This window comes from Mus caroli, unplaced genomic scaffold (genome assembly GCF_978045245.1).
Source record: "Mus caroli unplaced genomic scaffold, Mus_caroli_1 scaffold_13, whole genome shotgun sequence".
Classification (NCBI taxonomy): domain Eukaryota; kingdom Metazoa; phylum Chordata; class Mammalia; order Rodentia; family Muridae; genus Mus; species Mus caroli.
Genome location: NW_028227268.1, coordinates 105,126,453 through 105,142,977, shown reverse-complemented (window position 1 = coordinate 105,142,977; position 16,525 = coordinate 105,126,453).

The window sequence follows — 16,525 nt, the reverse complement described above, 5'->3', positions numbered from 1 at the left end:
CAACATTGACATCTCTGTCATATGACTTCACAGTTCTTCCCCTGAAAATATGTGTTTCTCCACTCATTGACTATAGGCTTGGCTGCATATCTTAGCTTATAAGAGCCATATGAATCACACAAAAGGAGGCTCCTTAGTTCAGTTTTCTCTACAGCTTCTGTTGGACTCATGAGATGAAAATGTCTGGGAAAGTCCACTACCAGGATGAGGATGAAAAGAGTATAAAAAGCCTGTGAACTCAATCTATAATTTGAAAATATGCTTAGAGGAGCATCAACTGTATTAACCAGCAGACTACTCTGACCTTTGATGCCAATCTAGCTGTAAATGCATGAGGAGAATAAGTGTTTCCTTAATTCACTGCATTCTAGGAGGATATTTTAAAGACAATAGCCATCATTCTGGATTTGGTTGCTCAGTAACAGCATGGCTATGGTATATTAAATTGCATTATATTAATTAATACAAATGAAACCCATTAAAATTGTATAATTACAAGGCTGGAGATATGGCTCAGCAGTTAATGCACCCCCACCCCCACTGATCTACCAGAAGACCTGGTTTGATTTCCAGCACACACATGGCAGCTCATGGCTTCCTATAACCCCAGTTCCTGAGAAATGAACTCCCTCTTCTGATATCTGCAAGCATAAACACCCATTCATATAAAATAAATTTAAAATGAATAATTTTTTAAAAACTGAATAATTACAAATACAGCAATGATCTCATCATAGTCTTACAAGAGAACGCATCATTGACTATACATTTCTGGGAAGAGATTGGATAAGCAGGCCTAACATTTAAGAGCACAGAGGAACAGGAGGATGTCTTCAAAGTCAGTCCAGGTAAAGTACTTTCCCATGTGGAGGCTTAATCATTAAAAGAGAGGCTCAATTCTAAACTGGGTATATAATGTCCATATACACTAATCATCTCATCCCATCCTGAGAAGATAAGGAGAAGGTGTCTCAATGCATGGTGACCGATAGGGTGGGATCAAATAAAGGACAGATGGCAAACACTGCTGGGAATATTATTTGTATGGGAGGACTATTTGTATGGGAGGACTATTTGTATGGGAGGACTATTTGTATGGGAGGACTATTTGTATGGGAGGACTATTTGTATGGGAGGACTATTTGTATGGGAGGACTATTTGTATGGGAGGAATATTTGTATGGGAGGAATATTTGTATGGGAGGAATATTTGTATGGGAGGAGGTATTAGAGAGCTTTTCAGTTACCTTATGAAATACATAGTTCATAAGGATGGTGGGAAACCCCAGAGAGAGTTATGGTTCATTACTCTTTTACATGAGCCAAACTACTACAGCAGAAGGAAACTCAAACTACTTGAGTATTATGTAAGTCAATAAGTGCAAATAAGACCTCATTATATTGCTGCCAGGCTGGGTATTGCACTTGCTTATCAATACCTCAAACTACCCCAAGAAACATTCCAGGGGTTTCTAGTGAAACTTTCTTGTTTCAGCTTTGAAGTAAGAACATTTGCTTACAGCCTCCTGGCCACTCAAGCAATGAGGACTGGAATGGAGTTGCCAGAGAGAACAATCAAAGCATCATTACAGGTGCTCCACATCTAAGACAACCACTTAAAAAATGGAAAAAAGTAGCTGTCACTTTAGTTCATAAAGTAACAACAAAGACACGTTTTTCTTTTTCTCAGTATACATATCTAACATGGGCTAGTGTGTTCTACTCTAAAAAAATAATTGTTAGATTTTGGTAAGATTTGAATAGTCCATAGAATGGGGACAGCTAAACTCTGACCATTTGTTTCAGCATATACCGAAGGGTTTGATTAGTGCTTTTACAATCCTTGGGACCTATGCTGTCTGCATTTTAATCATTTTTTTGTTGTGCCAATATTGTTTGCATAAGAGTAGGTTTATAATTTATGATTTTTATTAAAAGGTGTCTGTGGAAAAGAGATTTACCACGACTCTTCAGAAAATTATATTTTTAATCAGCTGTAGAAATTCATAGTCTTTTCTACATATGGGGTGGCTTATTACAATGATCCAAGCAGGCCAAAGACAACAAATAAACTTGTCTGTCTATTGCGAATTCTTAGAAGAACAAACATATGTTTTGAACATCGTTACAGCTAAATTAGCAGGCACAATAAGCCATGCTTGATGCACAAAGTAAAAATGCAGAACGCTATAGCACAATTACTATTTGCATTTAAAGTGTATGCCACCCTTCTCACTCTGTGCAGTCATATAAAGTCGAATGTTTCCTGACTTCTTTTTGTCTCAGTAAATAAGAAGATTATTTCAGTTAATCTTCCTAACAACCAACAATAGAGATCCTATTATTATTATACCCATTTTCTATAAGAGTAAAGCCAGGTTCTTGCAGACAGAATACCTTGTCAACGTTTCAAACTATTCAAGGTAAGGAAAGCTTCAAGCTTAGGATGTCTAACAGTAAATCAAGCTTCTTGATTTGCCTTTGTTCATCAGTTAACATTTTGTATAAATGTTAATTTTGAGAAGGTAGCATTCAATTTTCTCACTAACAGAGGGATTACTACCGTTGAAGGAAACTATGCTTCACTACATATTTCATGAATAGATAGATTATAAAGGGAGAAACAAAGGATTTATCCAATACAGAATATATCATATTTTTCACCAAAATAATGACCCTGGATATGCAGTGGCATGCCAAAGGTTATTCTTTAGTTAATAATTTAAAAAAATTATGAAGCCTTTACTAGTCAAGTATTATTGTTTATTAAGGTTTAAATGTGAAGAATAGAATACTTAACTGATGCATGAAATTTAGTGAATGCAGATAGAGACAAAAGCCTGAAATGTTACATATGAGTATTTATTAAAAAGTGTAAGAATCACGAAGACAGATATAGCTCTGTTCTGACAGAGCTTATACACTAGATGAGAAATAGTGAAACAAAGTAAAGCTAAATTTGTTTTCTCCATTAATTTGCTTATTTATTAACTTTATAGACTAATCAAAGCCCCTACCTTTCACTCCTCCCAGTCCCACCCTTACACACCCTCCTCCCATTTCCCCTTCCCTTCTCCTAAGACCAGGGGGAACCCTTCCCTTGGGTAGCAACCAGCCCTGGAACATGGAAGTCACAGCAAGACTAAGCACATCCTCTCCCACTGAGGCCAGACAAGGCAACCCCACTATGGAAAAGGAATCCAAAGGCTCACAACAAAGTCAGAGACAGATCTTGCTCCAATTGTTAGGGGACCCACTTAAAGAGTAAGCTGTACATCTGCTACATATGTGTAAGGGGCCTGGGTCTATCCCATGCATACTCTTTGGTTGGTGGTTCAGTGTCTGTGTGCCACCATGGGCTCAGGTTAATTTACTCTGTAGGTCTTCCTGTGTCCTTGATACAGAGTCTCCTTCATTCCTCCACAAGACACACTTAACTCCACCAATTGCTTGGCTGTGGGTATCTGTATCTGTTCCCATCAGCTTCTTAGAATAAAGTTTCTCAGGAGACACTTATGCTAGGCTTCTGTCTGCAAGCCTAGCAGAATATCATTAATAGTGTTAGGGGTTGACTCTCTCACATAGGATTTTCTCAAGTTAGGCCAGTCACTGGTTGTCCATTCCCTTGATCTCTGCTCCATCTTTATCTCTGCACATCTTGTAGGCAGGAAAGATTTTGGGCTGAAGGTTTTGTGGGCAGGTTGTTGTTCACCTCCCTTCTCTGGATGTTCTGCCTGGCTATATACTGAAGGTGACTGCTTCAGGCTCCATATCCCCAACTGCTAGAATTCTCAGCTAGAGTCACCCCCAAAGACTCCTGGGAATCTTCCCCATCCCAGAGCTGCACTCCCACAGATTTCTGTTCTCTCATCCAGCTCTCCTCCCTTTCCATCCCTATACCTGATGCCCATCCCATTCCCCTCCCCACTCTCTTTCTCCCAAGCAGTTCCTTTTCTTCCTCTACTTCAGATGTCAATTTTATTTCCCCAACTGAGTGAGATTCTAGCACCCTTCATTATTGTTACTTAGCTCCTTTGAGTCTGTGGATTGTAACTTGGTTATCCTGTAGGTAAATTTACATTCTTATAATAATTAGTACTACCACGAGGAAGAGATAGTTATGGCAAAAGCAAAGTAGCAGGTTTGTCAGATGAAGAAGCCTGTGACACCCCACCTTCCTACTAGAGTAACTCTGCAACAACAGCAGAGCAGTGTCTTTATCCTGTCTCCATCCTAGGTGGGGTAAGTGTTGTGGTTGCTCATTTGATCACACTGTTAACTTCTCACCATGGATGAGTATACTAATGGAATTCACAAGTCTTGTTCACCCAATACATTTTTTCACCAAAATGATACACGTGGGTATACATGCTCTACCTCCTCCAGAGAGCCCTTTGATGGCAGGCAGAGGTACAAGCAACACAATGATGTACAGTCTTGGACTAAGGCAAACATGGTTTGCCGTTGCCACTCTTTCCAGCCATGTAATCCTGGGTGTGGAGTTTAATCTTCTGGAGTCTTTGTTTTTCTCCTTTGAAAAATGGGTTCAATACTCATTCTACCTCCTTTGAAGGATTACCATGAGGTTTCAATGGAGACAGTGATATGGAGTAATGCTATCAGTGGACTCTAGTGTGTTAGACATTACTCAAGGTTTGAGAGGCATGTTTTCCTAAGAGTGGGCATAAAGAAAGAATGGCATCTTATGTGGATTTAAGAAATAATTTTACATAATGCTTAAATTGTATCAATAGGGAAAACTGAGGTTAGTGAGTGTCAAGATTCTAGACTCACCAAAAGTCTTCCATCTACACACTGCTAGATGGACTGTGTGTTGCACCAGTAGCAGAGAAACATGGTTTTGAATGATAACTCCTAAGGGAAAAAGCAGAGCTGTGCAGTTAGTTTCTTGGCCCAAGCTAGAGCTCCCCAGTCTGTTTACTCTGGTAATAATTTAGCCTACACCTGTGGAGCATCACCAACTCCCACTCGAAGTACTTTCCATGTGGCAAGCAGTAAGACTTACAGCAGACTAAACCAAGAGAGTGTTACCTACTTAAACTGTTTTTCTGACTTAATAAGAATTTTTCATCTACAGCAAGCCATTTTAAAATATTGTCTATACACAAACAGTCACTCTGAATAATCGGTCTGCACACAGTAAATGTCACCTCTCTAAATCACAGAAGACCTCGTCGGCACAGCACAGGAGGCTCCAAAGCAGTTTAAACTCCAGCCGCCCATTCATTATGGATGTGTTTATAAATCTCAGAGGGCACCCTTCCGCCTCATAGGAAATCCAAAAATGGTACCATTGTTTGTCAGGATGACATGTCCCGGATGTTGAAATCTTAGCCATCTTTCTTATACTCGACTTCATTTGGCTCTAAAGTGGGTCAGCCAAGGTTGTTGTCAAAGATGTCATTTTTCTTGTTGCTAATGTGAAGAAAACTCTGTTTAAGAAAAAGTGTGAGTCTTTAAAAACTGAGGGGTTTTGTGAATGGATCTAGGGGCTTTCTTTCTGTTTTGTTTTCTCTCACCACCCCACACCCCATGCCTTTACCTTGAATAAATTACCTTCTCTACAAAAGTGCATTCCAGCTCCTCACATGAGGGAAGCACAGGACAGCTGACACAGCAGTGGCATTGAAAAACTCTATAGCCATTCCCATCTGTCTTGGTTAGCATGAATACTTCAGCATTAAGTGGGGAAAAGGAGAATCCATCAATAGTTAATAAGTGACCTTAGGATGGGATTTCAAATTCACCACAATTACACCCAAGTGTCAGAGAACACACATGGGACACTATCAACAGATTGGAGCACAAGAGCTGGGGATGGCAAATTTAAATGCCACCAGAAAAAGAAGTGGACATTAATTTTAATGAGAAAATATGGTAACCATGTCTATAAGCCCATATTCAGAACCCAAATTTTCAACTAGGAATGATTATGGAAAGCAAGCATAATCTAAAAAAGCAAATAAGAACCATGTTAAAATTCTATCATGGCTAGATTATAAAAAAAAAAGTGGCTCTCAAATTCAAAGGCAGACTGTATTTATAGGTGGAAATGAGATTAGGCGAAGCATTAAAAGGAAATATGTTTATGCGGAAATGCACAACATGAATTGTCATCAAGGAAAAGCAAATTAAAACCACAATGAGTTATCACTACAGCAGAATGGCTAAAATTAAAAAGACTATAAACACCAAATGCAAATCAACTACAATTCTCTAGCTTCGGAGAGCAGAAGGGCGCAATTGCTGTTGAGAACCATTTTCAATCTTATGAAATATAACACACATACCATATGACCCAACTATTTCATCTCAGGGTTCCTACCTTAAAGGAATAAAATACATAATTTGTAAAAGAATAAATAAAAATACCTGTCCAAGAATGCTCATTAAGTGCCTTTACACCTACTGGTAAAGTATTGGATGTCACTGAATATCCATCAAATGAAGGGAAGGGATTGATAAATGTTGTGACATGTTCATACAACATAGCAACAATTGCACAAAATAAAGGAATGAACCTCAGTCGCAAGTGCATGGATGAATGCCATAAATATTATGTTGAATTAAATAAAAGACAAAAGAGTTTATACTATGTGATTCCATTTGCATGAGGCTCACAGACAAAACTAGTTAAAGGAACTAGGAATTAGACTGAAATTCAGAATAGAAGTTCTCTCTTGAAGGAAAGATAAAAATGAATGGAATACATGGGAAGAAACTTTCTAGAGAGGGTATGATGCTTGGTGTTGGTGTATGTGGGAATGTATGTGATTACCCTTCAGATGTAAGTTCTATGTCATATGTAGCTTTCACGGTTCATATTATATAATTACATAATACGTAATATTATTACATAACATTACATATTCACTGTTATAAAGTCTTACTGCTCAAATTTTGTCACACAGTACATACATTTATGCTTCCTGGGTCCCTCCAGGACTACAGAGTCTCTACACTACTCCTACAGAATAGCTACTCCTACTAACTCATAATGTAAAATTTCATAAACCAGAAAGATCTCATTTACACAAATCTATGAAATGGTCAAATTCTGAAATTCCTCTCACCCCTGCTTACATACTATTGAAATTTCTATTAAGAGTACTTTCAATCAGTCATCCTTTGGCCAAGAAGTGGATATATCTTTTATCTTTGAATAGAGACTACAAAAGGTTAAAAAACAGCTGGTGATCAATGATGGTGGCAAATGATACTGTTCCCTGCTAGCTGACATTGGCAACTCCTATTGCAGCTGTGAATTCTTGAAACCCAAATGTTTCCAATGCTTTGATTTTGCAGGATGTTAATCAGACTTAAATTCTGTTGCTGGCAACCCAAAACTGTTAATAAATCTACTATTTAGGTCACTCAAGTATTTTTGGATACTAAATTGTATTTTTTCCCATTGCATGGTGAAAAGCTCTCTGTGTTTTGTTTTCCTACAACCAAGATAAACTAATTTAGGGGACACTATGTAACAGTATGAGAGATCACACTTGCATATGGATCACACTGTTATGCCATTTCATCAACCTAACCTCAGAATCTTTGGGTGTCAAAAGTCTATTTTCCATAAAGCAATTTCACTAGGTAAAGGTATTCATATTTATTCATCTCTATATTTTATTTCCCATAATGACAAATGCAAAAAACCAAACCAAACCAAACAAACAAAACAAATCAGTAAAAACCTTACAACTGAGCCACTGAAACCTGAAAATTATTTGAAATCCACAGACTGCCATGCTGTTGCTATCTGGGTGTCTGTTAAAATTATAAAATGTATTTCTGAGGAGAGTCTGACATTGGGTAGATTTGGGGAGTGAAAATTAGTATTCTTGAACTATAGAATCAGTGCAGATGGTCCACAAAAACTATACATAAACCTAGCATATGTCCTAGACATACCATCCTGAGTATTTCATAAGACCCCCTGTGAACATATCACACAGATACCTGCACATTAATGTTTATTGGAGTCCATTCACAATAAAGTTATGAGACCAACTTAGATGTTCAACAGCAGAGGAACTGGCCAAGAAAATGTGGTCCATATGCACAATGGATTTTTTTCAGCCATAAGCAGGATCGAGAATGTACCATGTGCAGGGAAATGGATGCAACAGGATATAATCCCATTAAGAAAATTCACCCAGTTTTAAAAAGATAAACAACAGCACATCTTTCTTTCATCTGTGATTCCTAAAGTTTACATAGCTACTTAAAATCACATATATATCTATGAAGTGAAACTCAACCCAAACAATATGAGGGAATAAACAAGATTATCAGGAAGAGAAGGTAGGTGAAAGCAAAGGGCAGAAATTATACTCCTAAATAATATATAACTCTTTGAAGAACTCAATGCAACAAAAAATGGTGCAAAATAGCAAACTCAAATTATATTATTATATGTATAAAATCATATAAAATAAAATATGTAAATATATATGTATGAACAAATTATATCTTTAAATTACATATATATAGAACTCATCCTTGTGTTTATACAGGTATATACACACATTTTAAACAATAAAATAAATCTTTAATTTCTTTTAAAAGAACCCCAAAACTTGAAGCCATTAAGTTTTATTCTCTATGAGGCTCTAAGGAATATAGCTATGCCTTAAGGTGCATAGAATATGTCTTATATAGAAATCCCATTTACATAGGACTATGCATCCAATTGTATGCAACTGTTTAAGTAGTTAGGTGGGAAAATAAGTGAAGTTTTGGAGATGTTTGCAACTCTTCAAATATTTGTTTTCTCATCTCTTCTGATTTGGGGGGTTTGGCCTTATAATCATAAAACATCAGAGTACAAAGAAATCTAGAATATTTTAGGCAAAAGTCACATATTCATGTTGATTATTGCTTATCTGAAATGTTTAGTAGCAGAAGTGTTTGAGATTTACTTTTTCAGATATTGCATTTTAAAGGTATTAACATGTGTGTGGAAGTAGGGCTAGAACCAAACGCTCAATAAAAACCTCACTCATGTTTCATGCTCAATTCATACCCATAGTTGAATCTAAGCTTACATGGTATTTATCACACTTTACTTATGTTGTGAAATTTCTCACTTGTGGTACATTGTCATATCATTGCACAAAAAGGTTTGACTGTGAAGTTTTTTCAGATCTTAGATTTTGGACTTAAGATGCCCACTTGTGTTATAAGTCAGCCAAAGCCTAGAGAGTGGCATTGGTTTGCCGATGACCTACTAGTAAGTATGTATCAAGTACCCATTATAATCAGTATTTATCAGAGACACATCATTATATCTGTCATAGCAACACTGCCCTGTGTTCTAGACATTCATCTTTTCCACAGGATGCCTCTTGTGCTCCTTAGTGTTGCTTCACCTTGCTTAAATCTACAAAGAAGCATAGATCTAATATATACTTTAATAATAAAAATACCAGTCAGAGATGCTTGTCTTTTTAGCTCCACTATACATTCCATAATAAATACAGGCTGACAGGAAGTCAATGATCATTTGGATTCTGCACGTAGTATGTACATGCACGGGGGGAGGGGGGAGGCTTGTGGTGTGTGCATTTTGAGGAGAGATAGTGGTAGTGTAAAAGCCATTTTTAGAGAAAGCAGCTCAAACGGCTGAAAGAGAATGATGCCTGACAAGCATTTCTTTTATTAAATAATCCACTTTACAAATGCTTCCAGGCAGACTGAGGGGACCTGGGTAGGTTAAAATATGACAACCACAATCAAAGCCCAGCTGTGCTCTGAATCACAAGGGTTAGAGTAAGAAAGGCTTTCCTCCATGGGCCCCACAATGTCAGCAGATTATCAGTAGATATACACCATTCTGCTCTACAGCTTATGCAGTTCAGAAAAAGGGAGAGTTGAATTGTTCTGAAGGCCTTATGAGATCTACTACTTGTGTGATGCAGAAGTACAGAGGCCCCGGGTATGAGCTGAAAGCTGAGAGCAAATCACAAGAGCATTTGGGAAAAAGACACTTGAGTAGCCAACTTGTCTATTTCTTAGCTACTTGCAGGGAATATAGGCATGCTGGGGCATTTTTGTCTTTGCAATTACTACTGAGGTTCTCCACTGCAGTGATCCATGGGGATTCACTGAAAAGGTTAATAGCATCTATCAGATTTACAGGGTGCAACAAAGAAGATGGCACATTTCCCCAGTGTGAGGGATAATGTCACCTATGTGAGCCGAACAGTCCACATTCATTACCATTCATTGGCCAAATGGCTTGAGTTGTAACCAGCCTTGGAATGTAATCTGTCAACAGTTGAGCATAGGATGAAAGGTAGCACATGAGAGTGGAAGGGAGGAGTCGATGGAGCTAGCAGACTCTGCCCGCCATGGCCTAATACACCTTCTGAGAAAGACAAGGTCCATCAGTGGTTGCAATTAGGACAGTAAAAACCAAGGTGACAATAAATACACAGACACTGGAGTGCAAATATTTAGAGCTAAGTGTCTTGCCATCCCCACAGGCATCTGAGCGGAGCTGTTGTTTCTCACTCACTCATTCTTACATGGAGTTTTGGAAAAGCTGTTCTGATTTGTGTAAATATGTGACTGTAATTGACTCTCCAATTTCAGAACCTATCAAAGGCAGAAAGGGGGACTCACTGACATTTCAGAAACAATAAGCTCACTTGATGGAATGCTTTATGATTCTCCCCAATGTTTTTAACCCACAACTGAAGAAACAGATGGTTAGTTTTTTCTAGGAAGCTTAAGACAGAAGCTGAGCCAGTATGAAACCGCACAGCTCCCAAACAGAGTAAATACAGTCTGTTCCTCACCCCCAAATCCAAAACCTTTCAGAGAAAGGACTTAACTTCCCATGAAGACATGAGACATGTACCAGGAAGGTTTCTGCATAGGAGAAGGACATGCTTTGTTGAACCAGGTGCATTTTATTTTTTCTGGCACGAAGATTTATGAAAGAAGTATGCCCATATTTCTCCATATACAGTAATTGGAACTCATTATGCTAATTGTATTTCCATTATCACTAATTAACAATCAGAGTGACCTGGCCCACAGTCTAATTTGTCTCTAATCTGTTTTTGTAAAGGGAGTTTTACCCTGTCATTTCAAGGTGATAATTCTATTCAGTGCAAGTTTATGAATTGCCCAAGGTAACACTTTTGATACTCATTGCTATCCTTTTCCAAGTGTTTGGGGTAAAGTGGGGAAGCAACTGGGTGTACCTAAAAGTGATTCTCATGACTGGATGCTTTACCTTGTACAAAAAAAGGAACATCATGCTCTTGAGTAAACTGGAGTTATAGCCAAATCAATGGAGAGGTGTTCTTATTCCTCTCCAGATTTCAATAAAAGCAAAACAAAACACTTGGTCTATGAAGCAGGTAACATTTGTCACCAAGAAATTCATGTTTCAAGTATCTTCTTATGATTAGTTAACACCTTACAAATGTTTCCATGCAATGGATCCCTTGAAAAGAGAAGTGACAGACTTGAATCACCAAGTAATTTTTCTCTAATTAAAATGAAGCAGGAAAGGGATATAGGATACATATCCTTCTACAGAGTCTATCCTTACTCTCTCTTGGATAAACTCAATAGCTGTGGGTAGTGTGGACATAATGAGCTAGACAGGGGATGGATGTTGTGAGTCATAGCCTAATTCCATGGTTAATAGAAAGCTTTGCTCTGACTGAACTTCTACTTCCTCACCATGGCAACTGAGCTGAGGCATCTGGGATCCTCACTACTGTAGTGTGTAGCAGCAGTAAACAGTGGAGCTTAGGAGGCAATGGGGTTTACACATGGGCTCCCCCAAAAACCTGTGGTGACCTTGGGAAAAGCCTTACTTTCCATAAACACATATGTCTTTTCCAAAGTGTTATTATATTTATTTGTTTAGTGTGTGTGTGTGTGTGTGTGTGTGTGTGTGTGTGTGTGTTATAAGTGGGGCAGTCAGAAGACAACTTGAGGATGTTAGTTCTCTTCTTCCACTATGTGGAATGAACTTGTGTTATCAGGCTTTATGCTGAACAGTCTCACCAACTCCATTAATATATATTTGCTTTAGTGGACATAACTATAGTTTCTCCTTCATAGAGCTGTCTATCCAAGTTAGCAAAAGTCAACATACTTAAAACGCTTTCTAAATTCCTGACATGTGACAAACATAAGCCAAAGACTGGCTTTGATGCTAGAGAAGGGATCACACTGAGATGCTTGGTTAACATGTAAACACTCTACATGGGTATAGTGCCTAATGCTTTGTGTCATTATGAGCTCTAAAGTGAGCATTGCATTCTTTAGTGAGTATAAAGAAAATACTTCTATTGTGAGTAGTGGAAAATGATATTGGAAAGAAGTAATAAAAAAGAGAGATGGAAGAGAGAGCAAGTAGAAAGAGAAATAGGAGAGGAGATGGAGAAAAGAAGAGAACTATGAAAATTTCAGACATTTAATTTAGTGGCTGAGGATAAAGCTCATTGACAGAGCACTTGCCTGCTCTGTGTAAGGCTTTAGGTTAAATGGCCAGCACTGCTTTATAAGACAAGAAAGCATCATCATCATTATACATTCTAACTGTATAGCCCTGGCTGGCTAGGAATTTGCTATGTAGACCAGACTTGTGTTTAACTCACAGAGAGATATCTGCTTGCTTCTGCCTCTATTTCTAGTGTGAGAATTATAGGTGAGCCACCATGCTCAATGAGAAATTAGCTTCAGGAAATTTCAGGACTAGAGCGCTTTCTCAGTGAAAAAGAGTAGTTTCTGTGCAAGCAGAAAAACCCAAGTTTGAAGCATAACACCTATTTAAACAGTTGGGTGTACAAACCTGTGTATGTACAAGCAATCCCAGGGACTTAAATGAATGAGATGCGTACAGGTGGATTACCAGGATACATGAAGGCCACTGGGGCTTGCTAGCCTCCAGCTTGGCTCTAGGTACTGTAAGAGTCACTGTCACTAGGGAAGGATGTGGCAAGTGATAAGAGTAGTACACCTCACATCTTCTTCTGACACTTTGACCTGCAGGCGGACATGAGTTTTTCATATACCACACACAGAGACACCATACATTCACACACACATTCATACATTCATACATGTATACATACTAAAAAAGAAGAAAAATAATATATGTTTCTAATTATCCAGGGACATCCTATGCTGTCCAACGACAACATTTGATCTTACCTCTCAGATGTGACTTCCAATTTGGGCAAGCCATCCCATCTTGATGGCCTGCAGCATCGTTGCTTTACCAAGCTTAGCTTTTTAGCCTGATCAATATGCATTTCCTTTGGTGTGCCTTTCAGAATGCCTCCAAATTGAGAAACTTCTAAGCTTCAGACTGACCAAAAAAAAAAAAATGAACTCAGGTGTGATGTGCTCTCCCAATGCTCCGCCACTCCAACTCCCACAAAGCACAGGTTCTCCGTGTCTCCTTCCAGATTCTCAGAGAGCTCCCCTCCATTTGACCCTTCCTGCTAGGCAGGCCTACTTTTCTAAAGGTTTCTAAAGTCAGATAAAAACATAGTTCTACAGTACTCTGCTCTTTCACTCACACTTGAATGATTGCTTTGTTTTCCTTGCCTGTAGCATAAATCACACAGTATCACCTAATCAACAAAATAATCTTAATCAATGCTTCTCCGTCTGGCCTTCCATAACAATTCTAACTCCCTGTTGATGCTTTCCATCTTCCCTTCTGTTAGACCAGATGGTGTGTGTTCTGGTCTCTTTATTATCTTTTTCTGACCAAGGTACTCTATCCAAAGATCCTTGTAGTAACTCCACCATGTGGAAGCAACAACAGTCCCAACCTGCCCATTACACATATTGATAGTTCTGGCTGCCTAGCTTAAAATTTCTTTCATAGTCTTTTCCTGGCTAGTCCATAAATATTTCATAATACAACCACTTGGGTCTTTACCTATTCAATATGCATTTTCTTTTGCAGTTAGAAACAGAGTCCATTTGCTCTGCAAGCATAGAGATCTGAAGATGAATCCCAGTATAGAGGTTAAAGAGCTGGATGTTGACCATGTACCAGTATAAGTCCAATGCTGTAGGAGCTAGGAAAAGAGGCAGGAAGGAGGATTAAATGTTCATGGCATGGCGACATTTTGTTCTTGTTTGTTTGTTTGTTTGTTTGTTTGCTCTCCAGCTTATAACTGTTATATGTCATCTCTCGATGACTTCAGTGAGGGTTTTGGGTGTTCATATTCAGGTATATTGCTTCCTAATGGTCGTTTTCAGCTTAATTATCAACTAGGGGAGAGGGATTGTCTCCTGAATCCCCAACCTGGGCCCCAAAAACTGACCTAACAGTGTCCAGTAGGATGTAGGATGATGTGCTGTGCCGCTGAGTGTAGGGTGACAAGCAGACTTCTTATGCAGCTCCACCCCATTTCCATGGCTGTGTCTACCATCACTGTGCCTGCTATGGATGAGGTGGCAATTTCTGCCCCAGTGAAACCCATCATTCCCATCACGGTGAGCAAAGCCACCACAGACATAGCACCTCCATTCAGATTGCCAGCCAGTTGTCTGACCATAGTTTGGTAATCTGACTCCATGGCAAGATGGTTTACCACAAGGAGCATTTATGTTTGTCATCCACCAAAAATCAAAACGCTTCTTTTCCTATTGTGCTACAAAGGGTATATCAGTATTAGCACTGTTTGCTGAATGAGCTGGACCATTCTATTTTCTTACATACAACATCACAATTAATTATATAGATCTTAGGTAACTGTCTTCCACTCACTTTCCTATATGAGCCACAATACACATAAAGAAAAACTGACATATTTGAAAACCAGTGACACAATGGGTTGAAAAGTAGACGACCCTGAGACAAATTTGTGCATCATCTTGAATAGCATTCATCGGTCTCCTCACCCACCTCCTCAATTTCTTCTAGTGTCTGTGTGTGTGTGTGTTACTTGTCTGCACTAAATTTATTCTAGGCCAAAATATGCTTTCCACAGAAATAATTGCAAAACATCCTCAAAGAATCAGGTTCCCTGGATCTTACTCTAATCTCCAAAATTTAAATTCGTGCAAAACAATAAATTAGAAACAGCAGATATATGGAGTTGAGAGAAAGCACTTATACTTAAATTTCAGAGAATATGTATCATTGAGTATGTGGACAGGCATGTCAGTAGGTATCTGACAGTTCTAAAAACCACAGCATTGAGAGATTTTTATTAGAAAAAATTATAATGTGTTGCTTGGGAAGGTATATCTGCAGCTATCTGCTTTATGGCTAATGACTGTAGAATATAAGTAACTTGATTATAACATTACTTCATATAGAGTTTATATCTGCACAAGGCACTGCCCATTGGGGGCAATTTCTTTGTTTCTGATTTTTGTTTTTTGTTTTTTTGTTTTTTGTTTTTTTTTTGCTTTTGTTTTGTTTTACAGGGGAAAGTGAAGTCTGGACTTCAGCACAATATATCCTTGGTTTCCCAGATGAAACAGACTTCGATAAATGTTTGTTTCAGTCCCTCTCATTATAGAAACATATCAGTGTCTGCTTTACCAGAAGTGTCTCTCCAGTTTTCAGTATCACGTCGTGCAAGAGACTTTCTCATGCACGAGCAACCCATTCTTGAATGTTAAAGCATGTTCGGAACCCTGAAAACATAGCTCAGCCATCAGGTTACGGTTGAAATCTTTCATTCTACACTTACCTGCATAGCCATACCTTATTTACTTAAGGGAAAATAACAATCACTGTTTATTATTTTTTCTATCTTAAATTTAGAAATATACAGCAATCCTATAGAAAGAAACACATAGCTTGCTCACTGTACCAATGAGGATAATGCGGATGGCTTTTCCCCCCGAGCTTTAGAAAAGTCTTTAATTCTTTCTTGACTGCTACATGGGTTTGGAAAATGTTAGCTCCTCTTGTTCTATTAAAGAGAAGGAATATTTTCTTCCGAATTCTCTGATTGCATTACAGCTCCTATTTACATCTGGCCAATAGTTTGCATGTGGGGTCAGCTCAAAGGACTCAGAGTCATTTCTCAATAAAATCATTTCCTTGCTTACTTCCCATAAGCATGGACCGAGAAAGTAGGTCAGACTGCATCTCCAAAATTGTTTAAAGAAACATCTTCCAGATTGAGCAATGTACTCCAGGGTTTAGCAAAAACATCTCTAGTGTTTTAGTTCTCCTCCAGCTAAACAGGAGGAAATTACCAGATTTCTACCCCTCTCTCCTACTTTTGGAAATGGCTGCAGCATGTGGCTTTTTCTTCCGTACAATTGTCATTGCCTTACATCTAATTACAGTGGGAACTCCTTTAAAAGTCACTTACTATCTACATTCCAGTAAGTACTGTTGGACAAGATATTTCTAAAATGGTGTTTCATACTTCCCTCAGTGCCAGTTCGATTAGAATAAAAGATCTAGAAAGGGCTTCAAACGGTGTTTTAGTTTTTGTTTTTATAATTACAGATATTTCACATTTTCCAATTTATTTCACTCTTATAT